Raw genomic sequence first — 9,119 nt, 5'->3', positions numbered from 1 at the left:
TGAGAAAGCCTTAGAATCTGTAGCAGGACTGATGGAAGGTATCTCTCTCCCAAAGTTAGTCAGTGAAGACCTGAGAAGGTGACTGCCACTTGAAATGTAAAGACAGCAACACAAAACTTCATGAAACATAAAAAATCAAGGAAACGCGATCTCACCAAATGATCACAACAATTTTCCAGTAATCAACCCCAAGACATGAAGATCTGTGATTTACCTGCTATAGATTTCAAACAACTGTTTTGAGGAAATTCAATAAGCCACCAGAAAATACAGAGACAATTCAATGAAATTAGGAAAACAGTACATGAACAAAATGAAAAGTTTACCAAACAGTTAGAAATCATAAAAAAGAACCAAACAGAAAGTTTTAGAACTGAAGAATACAATGAATGGAGTAGGGGGGAAAATACAATAGAGAGCATCAACAATAGAATGGATAGAGCAGAAGAAAGAATCTATAAAGTGGGAGACAAAACCTTTGAAATTATCTAGTCAGAGGTGAACAAAGAAAAAATACAAAAGATTTTCAGAAAGCCTACATAAACTATAGGATACTATTGAAAGAAGCAGTCTGTGAATTACTGAAGTCACAGAAGGAGAAGAGGAGAAGAGAGGGAGGAGGGGGCAGAAGGCTTATTTAAAGAAATAATGGCTGAGAACTTCTCAAATCTGGGGAGAGATTTGGCCATCCAAGTTTATCAAGCTTATAGGTCCTCCTAAGAATTCAACTCAAAAAGATCTTCTCTAAGACACAGTGTTATAAAACTGTCAAAAATAAAAGACAAAGAGAATACCTTAAAAGTGGCAGGAAAAAAAATGTCTCTTAAGGAATCCTTATAAGTCTATCAGCAGATTTTTTAACAGAAATCTTAAAATAGCAAGTGGGATGGTATATCCAAAGAGTTGAAAGACAAAAAAACAAACACCCCCCCACCCCAAAACCCTGCTATCCAATAATACTAATCCAGCCACATCATCATTTAGAAATGAAGGAGATAAAGAGTTTCCCAGACAAACAAAAACAGGGAGTTCATCATTACTAGACCTACGTTGCAAGAAATGCTGCAAGGAATCTTTCTCTCTTTCCTTCCTTCCTTCCTTCCTTCCTCCCTTCCTTCCTTCCTTCCTTCCTTCCTTCCTTCCTTCCTTCTTTTTAGAGAGAGAGAGAGAGTGCTTGCACATATGAGTCAGGGAGAGAGGCAAAGGAAGGGAGAAAAAGAGAGAGTGAGAGAGAATCTCAAGTAGGTTCCATGCTCAGCTCAGTGTGGAGTCATGACCTAAGCCGAAATCAAGAGTTGGATGCTCAACCGACTGAGCCACCCAGGTGCCACTGTGAGGAATTTTTCAAGATGAAATGAAAGGATGATAATAAGTAACATATGCAAATATATTACATAGGTAAAGGTAAATATGAAGTCAGATTCAGAATATTCTAATAGGGTAATATGGTGATGTGTTTACCACTTAACTCTAGTAAAAAGGTTAAAGAATAAAAGTATTATTTTTAATACTTTTATTCTTTAACCTTTTTACTAGAGTTAAGTAATTTGTTAATGAATAAAAAATATAAAAAGGGGAGATATGTGACATTAAAACATAAAAGGGGGAGTAAAAGTGTAGAGATTTGGTATGCAATTGGAGTTAAGTTGTTATCAATATAAGATGTACTTATAAATATACTATAAGATGTTTTATATAGCCTCATGTAAACAGTGTAGAAACCTACAGCGGATACACAAAAAACAAGGAGAGGGAGTCAAAGCATACCGCTAGGAGAATTATTAATTCACAAAGGAAGATAATGAGAGAAAAAGAAAGGAACAAGAGAATGACAAAACAGGCAGACGACAATGAATAAAATGGCACTACTAAGTCTCTTGTATCAATAATTATTCTGAATTTAAGGGAATTGTATTATCTAATCAAAAGGAATAGAGTGGCTGATGGATACAAAAGCAAAGCAAGACCCAACAAGAGACTTATTTCATCTTTAAGGACACACATAGTCTCAAACGAAAAGGATGTAAAAAAAAAAATTCTGTGCAGGTGGAAGACAAATGAGTTCAGGGGTAGGTATACTTATGTCAGACAAAATAGATTTTAACTCAAAAGCTGTGACAAGAAACAAAAAAAGGTCATTATATAATGATAAAGGAGAAAAATAATCCAGGGGATATCATAATTGTAAATACATATGTACTCAACATTAGAGCACCCAATATATTCAGCAAATACAGATCTGAAGGGAAAAATATACTACCATGATAATAGAGAAATTTAATACCCCACTTTCAAGAATAGATATACCATCAAAAAGAAAAGGTTAGACTTAAATTGTACTTTAGATCAAATAGACCTAATAGCATATACAGCATATACAGAACATTCCATCCAGCAACAGCAGAATACACATTCTTTTCAAGCACACACAGAACATTCTCCAGGATAGCTCATATGGTATGTCGCAAAACAAGTCTTAGCAAATTTGAGAAGATTGAAATCATACCATGTATCTTTTGTGACCACAGTGGTATGCAACTAGAAATAAATAACAGGACAAAATTTGGAAGATCCACAAATACATGAAAATTAAAAGATGCATGAATACCAATGGGTCAAAAAAAGAAATCACAAAGGAAATTTTTTAAAATCTTGAAACAAAAGAAAATGAAACTACAACATGCCAAAACATAAAGGATGCAGCAAAAGCAGTTCAAAGAGGGAGGTTTTTAGTGATGAATTCCTACTTTAAGGGGAAAAAAACTCAAACAACCTAACTTTGCACCTGAAGAAACTAGAAAAAGAACAAAATAAGCTCAGAAAAACTAAAGAAAGAAAGTAATAAGTGATGGGCATTGAGAAGGGCACTTGTTAGGATGAGAACTGGATATTGTATGTAAGTGATGAATCATGGAATCTACTCCTGAAACCAAGAGCACACTGTATATACTATATGTTAGCTAACTTGACAATAAATTATATAAAGAAAAGAAAGAAAATGTTCATAATAAAATGTTGGATTAAAAAAAGAAAAGAAAATAATAAAGATCAGAGAATAAATGAATAAAATGGATTCCAGAAAAAAAAACAATAAAAAATATGAACAAAAATAAAAGCTGTTTTTTTAAAAGATAAAAGAATTGACAAAGTTTTAGCTAGACTAATCAAGAAAAAAAAAAGAGAAGACTCAAGTAAATAAAATCAGTAATAGAAAGAGACATTACAACTGACACCACAGAGATACAATGGATCATAAGAGACTGTTATAAACAATTATAAACCAACAAATTGGATAGCCTATAAGAAATGGATAAATTCCTAGAAACATACAACCTACCAAGACTGAATCATGAAGAAATAGAAAAGCTAAATGGACCAGTATAAGTAAGGAGATTGAATCAATAATCAAAACTTTGCAACAAAGAAAGGCCAGGACCAGATGGTTTTCTTGGTGAATTCTACCACACATTTTAAGAAGAATAAATACCAATTCTTCTCAATCTCTTCCAAAAAGTAGAAGAGGAAGGAATTCTCCCAAATTCATTTTATGAGGCTAGCATTACCCTGATACCAAAGTCAGATAAGGATGATACAAGAAAAGAAAACCACAGGCTAATGTTCTTGATAAATACAAATGCAAAAATTGGCAACATTAGAAAACTGACTTCAACAGCATATTAAAAGGATCATACACCTTGATCAAGTGGGATTTATCCTTGAGATATAGGATAGTTTGGCATACACAAATCAATACATGTGATACATCATTAATAGGATGAAAGATAAAAAAAGATAAAAATCATATGACTATCTCGATAGATGCTGAAAAGTTTGGCAAAATACAACATCCTTTCATGAGAAAAACTCCCAACAAGTGAGTATAGAAGGAATGTAACTCAACATAATATGACAAGCTTACAGTTAATATCATACTCAATGGTGAAAGGTTGAAAGTTTTTTCTCTAAGATCAGGAAAAGACAGTTACTCATTCTCATCACTCCTATTCAAGATAGTACTGGAAGTCCGAGCCAGTAAAATTAGGCAAGACAAAGATATAAAAGATATGCAAATTAGAAAGGAAGAAGTAAAATTGTCTCTGTTTGAGGATGATAGTTCTTATATATAGAAAATCCTATGGGGCGCCTGGGTGGCTCAGTCAGTTAAGCGTCGACTCTTGATTTTGGCTCAGATCATGATCTCACAGTTTGTGAGACTGAGCCCCATGTTGGGCTCTGCGCCAACAGTGCTGAGCTTGCTTGGGATTTTCTCTCCCTCTCTCTCTCTCTCTCTCTCTCTCTGCCTCTCCCCTGCTTGTTTTCTCTCTCTCTCTGAAAATAAATAAATAAATATTTAAAAAAAGAAAATCCTAAAGAATCCACCCAAAACCTGTTAGAACTAATCAATGACTTGAGTAAAGTTACAGGATACAAAATCAACAGACAGAAATCAGTTGTGTTTCTCTACACTAACAGCAAACTATCTGAAAAAGAAATAAAGAAAACAATCCCATTTAAAATGGCATCAAAAGTGATAACATACTTAGGGATAAATTTCACCAAGGAGATGAAGATTGGCACACTGAAAACTATTAGTCTTTGTTGAAACAAATGGAAAGATACCCCATGTTTATGGATCAGAAAAATTAATATTGTTAGTGTCTCTCCTACCCCAAACCATCTATAGATTAAATGCAATCCCTATCAAAATTCCAATGACATTTTTCACAGAAATAGAAAAACAATCCTAAAATTTTATGGAACCACAAAATGTCCTGAATAACCAAAGCAATATTGAGAAAAAAAGAACGAAACTGGAGGCACCACACTTCCCAATTTCAAACTATTCTACAAAGCTATAGTAGTCAAAACAGTATGGTACTGACATAAAATAGACTTATATGCCAATGGAATAGAATTGAGAGCATGGAAATAAACCCTCACCCATAAAGCTAGCTAATAGTTGACAAGGGAGGCAAGAATACTCAATGGGTAAAAGATAGGCTTTTTAATAAATGATTTGGAAAAATGGGATAGTCACATGCAGAAGAATGAAATTGGAGCCCTAAATTATACCACTCATAAACATTAACTCAAGATGGATTAGAGAATGAAACGTTAAGACTGCAAATGTAAAACTCCTAGAAGAAAACATAGGTCAAAGACTCTGTGACATTGGTCTTGACAATGACTTTTTTGGATATGACACCAAAAACACAAGCAACCAAGGCAAAAATAAGTACGTAGGACTACATAAAACTAAAATACTTCAGGGGCACTTGGGTGGGTCAATTGGTTAAGCATCTGACTCTCGGTTTTGGCCAGGTCATGATCTCACAGTTTCATGGGGTCGAGCCCCAGAAAATTGGGCTCTTTGCTGGCAGTGTGGAGCCTGCCTGGGATTCTCTCTCTCTCCCTCTGCTCTATCTCCCCCACTCACACGCGCACATACATTTTCTCTCTCTAAAAAAAAAAAAAAAAAAAAAGATAGGAAATTAAATCTGCCCAACTCTAGTATTCAGCATTCAGGTGCTTAACAACCATGCTATATACCTTTCTGAATTAAATTTATTCTTGAAGTTTTTATACTGTGTGGAAGGTAATCAAGAAATGAACAAACATTTATCTCACATTTTCTATGTGAGAAATACTGTAAAAGTCAAAGAAGTAGAACATGGTTCTAGGCTCCTTCCACCTCCCTCCAAAAGCTTAGATTCTTTTAGGATTACAAGACACCTGAAAGCATCAAAGCCATCATGGTAGCAAGTGAAAATAGGTGAGTGGCTTGTATGAGTGTCTTTTCATCCATCCAGATCCTCTGCTGCTCTCAGGAGTGAGTGAATGAATGAACATTTAGAAGAAATCAGTTGATTTTTGTTGGACCCATACTGTTTTCTCAGCTTTTCTAAATGTCAGAAACTCCTCTGTTCCTTTTGTGAAGATAACTGATGAATGGAGGGATCATTCACCTGGAGAGAAGAGTCCCAAGTAGACAGAGGAAGCTGGTAACAAGCTTGTAGACATTGGGGTCACCTTTTTAAAAAGAGCTTAAGATATGGATTGTAACAGTAGAAGCTTAGGTTTTGGGGAAATCTTTATCAATATGACAGGCCAAAAAAAAAAAAAAAGATTTTCAATGTTAAAGACTTCCTAATGAAGGGCACCTGGGAGTCTCAGTTGGTTAAGCATCTGACTCTTGATTTCAATTCAGGTCATCATCTCACAGTCGTGGTCAGGCTCTGAGTGTGGAGCCTGCTTGGGATTCTCTTTCTCTCTCTCTCTCTCTCTCTGCCCCTCCCCTGCTGGTTCTCTCTCTCTGTCTCAAAATAAATAAATAAATTTAAAACAATATTAAAAAATTTCTAATGAGATAGAACATCTTTTCATATGTTTATTGTCCATTTGTGTTTTTTCTGTTGTGAATTGCCTGTTTATGTCCTTAGTTCATTTTACTTTTGGATTTTGTTGAGGTGGGTTTTAGGCAAATTGAGTTTGAAATAATGCATGTGTAAAAATGTCCAGTAAGTCATTGAAGATGCAGGATGAAGTCTCCAGGAAAAGAATGCAAATGAGCAAAAGTAGATTACTAACTCACAGCTCAGAGAGAAAAGGATCCGGCAGAGGCAAAAGAGAAATATTCAGAGTGACCTGGAAAAACATGTCCTCATATGATCCTTACCAGTCACACTTCCTTTTACTACATAATTTAGTGTGACATGCATATTCTTCCTCCCCAAGTATATTCAAGAAGACCCAAGGGTGCTGATTCATGTTCAGATGTTTGTCATTCTGACTATTATTTTTTCTTAGCAAACCCAAAAGTCAGTGTGCCCCCTTGAGGCTAGAGGATTCCACAGAGCTGCCCTGGTGGCGTAACTCCAGAATGTGCTGCTGCTGCACTTTTGGCTAAGATGCCTAGTATACTGCCTTCTGAAACCAGAGCAGTCAGAAGACATGCCCCAACTAGGCCATGTGACCCATGTGACCACGTTGGCCAGTGACCATCTGCATTATCACTACTGTTGCCAAAGCTGAACCTCAGGGTTGCTGTCTGCTGACCTTGGCCAAGCAAGACAGCTGTGGCTCAAGCTGTGGCTCTAATTATGCCACTAAGGATGTTGGATGTTGTAGATCCTAGTCCAGGCTATGGAGGTTCTTCATTGTACAGGGACGAAGTGCACAATTTATTGTCAAATGGGATCTACACCAAATATAGCCCAGCCTTACCACCTTCAAATGCTTATGATACACATGGGCCCGAGTCTGCCTCCAGCCAACTGTGTTGGGAGCATATCCACTAATGAATCCAGACTCAGGATTCACTTTTCTCAGCTCATCTCTTCATCTATTTTCCCCTGTCCTCATGGTAAATTATCTCCTGGGGATCTTGTTGCTCTTTCCTGTTGGGTTGGGCTATCCAAATCCATCAAACAATTTTGATTCATTTGAACATGAGAGGGAAAGAAAAGTTCTCACTTCCATTCCTCCCCAAAGTACTGGAATGTGTTGAGGGCTCTGACCAATACGCCCTCATTCCCAGCAGTATCTAAGTTTTCAACAGCAGTGGATATGTTTAGGCACAGAGTGGGGGTTGAGGGAGAGAGGGTATTATTAAAATGTCCTGTTATGGGGCGCCTGGGTGGCACAGTCGGTTAAGGGTCTGACTTCAGCCAGGTCACGATCTCGCAGTCGGTGAGTTCGAGCCCCGCGTCGGGCTCTGGGCTGATGGCTCAGAGCCTGGAGCCTGTTTCCGATTCTGTGTCTCCCTCTCTCTCTGCCCCTCCCCCGTTCATGCTCTGTCTCTCTCTGTCCCAAAAATAAATAAACGTTGAAAAAAAAAATTTAAAATGTCCTGTTGCATTGGGGCGCCTGGGTGGCTCAGTCAGTTAAGCGTCCGACTTCAGCTCAGGTCATGATCTCACGGTTTGTGAGTTTGAGCCCTGTGTCGCACTCTGTGCAGACATCTCAGAGCCTGGAGCCTACTTCAGATTCTGTGTCTCTCCCTCTCTCTGCCCCTCCCATGCTCATGCTCTGTCTCTCAATAATAAATAAACGTTAAAAAAAAATTTTTTTAAATGTCCTTTTAAAAAAGCACCTTCTCTCACTATTAACCAGGCAAAGTTAACCTGAAATGTTGAATCCCCAACAGAGGTGGGCTATGATGTTAATGAAGCTTAAGTGTTACTTGCTTCTACCCCTTCCAAGTAATAGGAAGGGCCCTAGCAATGTGTTCACGTGCTCACATATTTTGGTACACATCGCAAAAGTAAGATATTTCTATATTGTTTTTCTTAAAGAAGTTTTCTCCCCCCAGTTATATGACCATTAGGCTCCACAAAACCTGGATCTATCCTTGATCTTGGGCAAAACTTTGTGAACTTTTTTGTTGTCTAACTTTTAAGAAGCAAAGTGGAGTATTAGAATCAAGCCAATATAATTCCATCCCTGTTTCCACTTCTTACTAGTTGTGTAATCCTAGGCATGTTACTTAACTTCCCTGAACCTGAGGTTCTTCAGCTAGAAAAACTGAGGTAATAATCCATGCTTTGCAGGATTGTTATGGGAATTAAAGCACGTAGCATAGTGTTTGGCACATAGTAATTAATCAAAAGCATTGTGTGTTATTGTGGTTCTTGTTATTATTACTTTGTTAACCGCAAAAAGATCTTTTCTTTGGGGAGGTGGGTACTTATTTCCCACATTTCCTACATATCTATTTATTCTCTCTTCTTATCTAGGCCTGATCAAAAAGACCCTTGAACATGAAAGAACCCAGAAGAATGGGGCTTTGCTCTGAACTCTTAACTGAGTAATTCAGTTGCCAAGCACTGTTGACTAGATTGCCTTCACTTTACCAATGTTATACTACCAAAAAAAAAAAAAAAATTCATATCCAGGTAAGAAGGCTAGAAAATGTCTTTCAAAACCATTTACTTTGGTTCTAAATCTCAAAGAGGAAATTTGATATTGAAAATATAGTTAATGAGTCAACATTCTTTCAAATGTGATGGGAAAGGGTCAAGGTGGTAGGTCTTCAGCCCATGTGCCAATATGTCAATACAGGTGGCCATGCCCAGGAATATAGTGGTTCTTTTTTTTTAATTAAAGTGCCAAACATATTT

The sequence above is a fragment of the Felis catus genome, chromosome A2, assembly GCF_018350175.1.
Source record: "Felis catus isolate Fca126 chromosome A2, F.catus_Fca126_mat1.0, whole genome shotgun sequence".
Lineage (NCBI taxonomy): Eukaryota > Metazoa > Chordata > Mammalia > Carnivora > Felidae > Felis > Felis catus.
The sequence above is the reverse complement of the archived record's forward strand: the minus strand, read 5'-3'. Positions refer to the sequence as shown.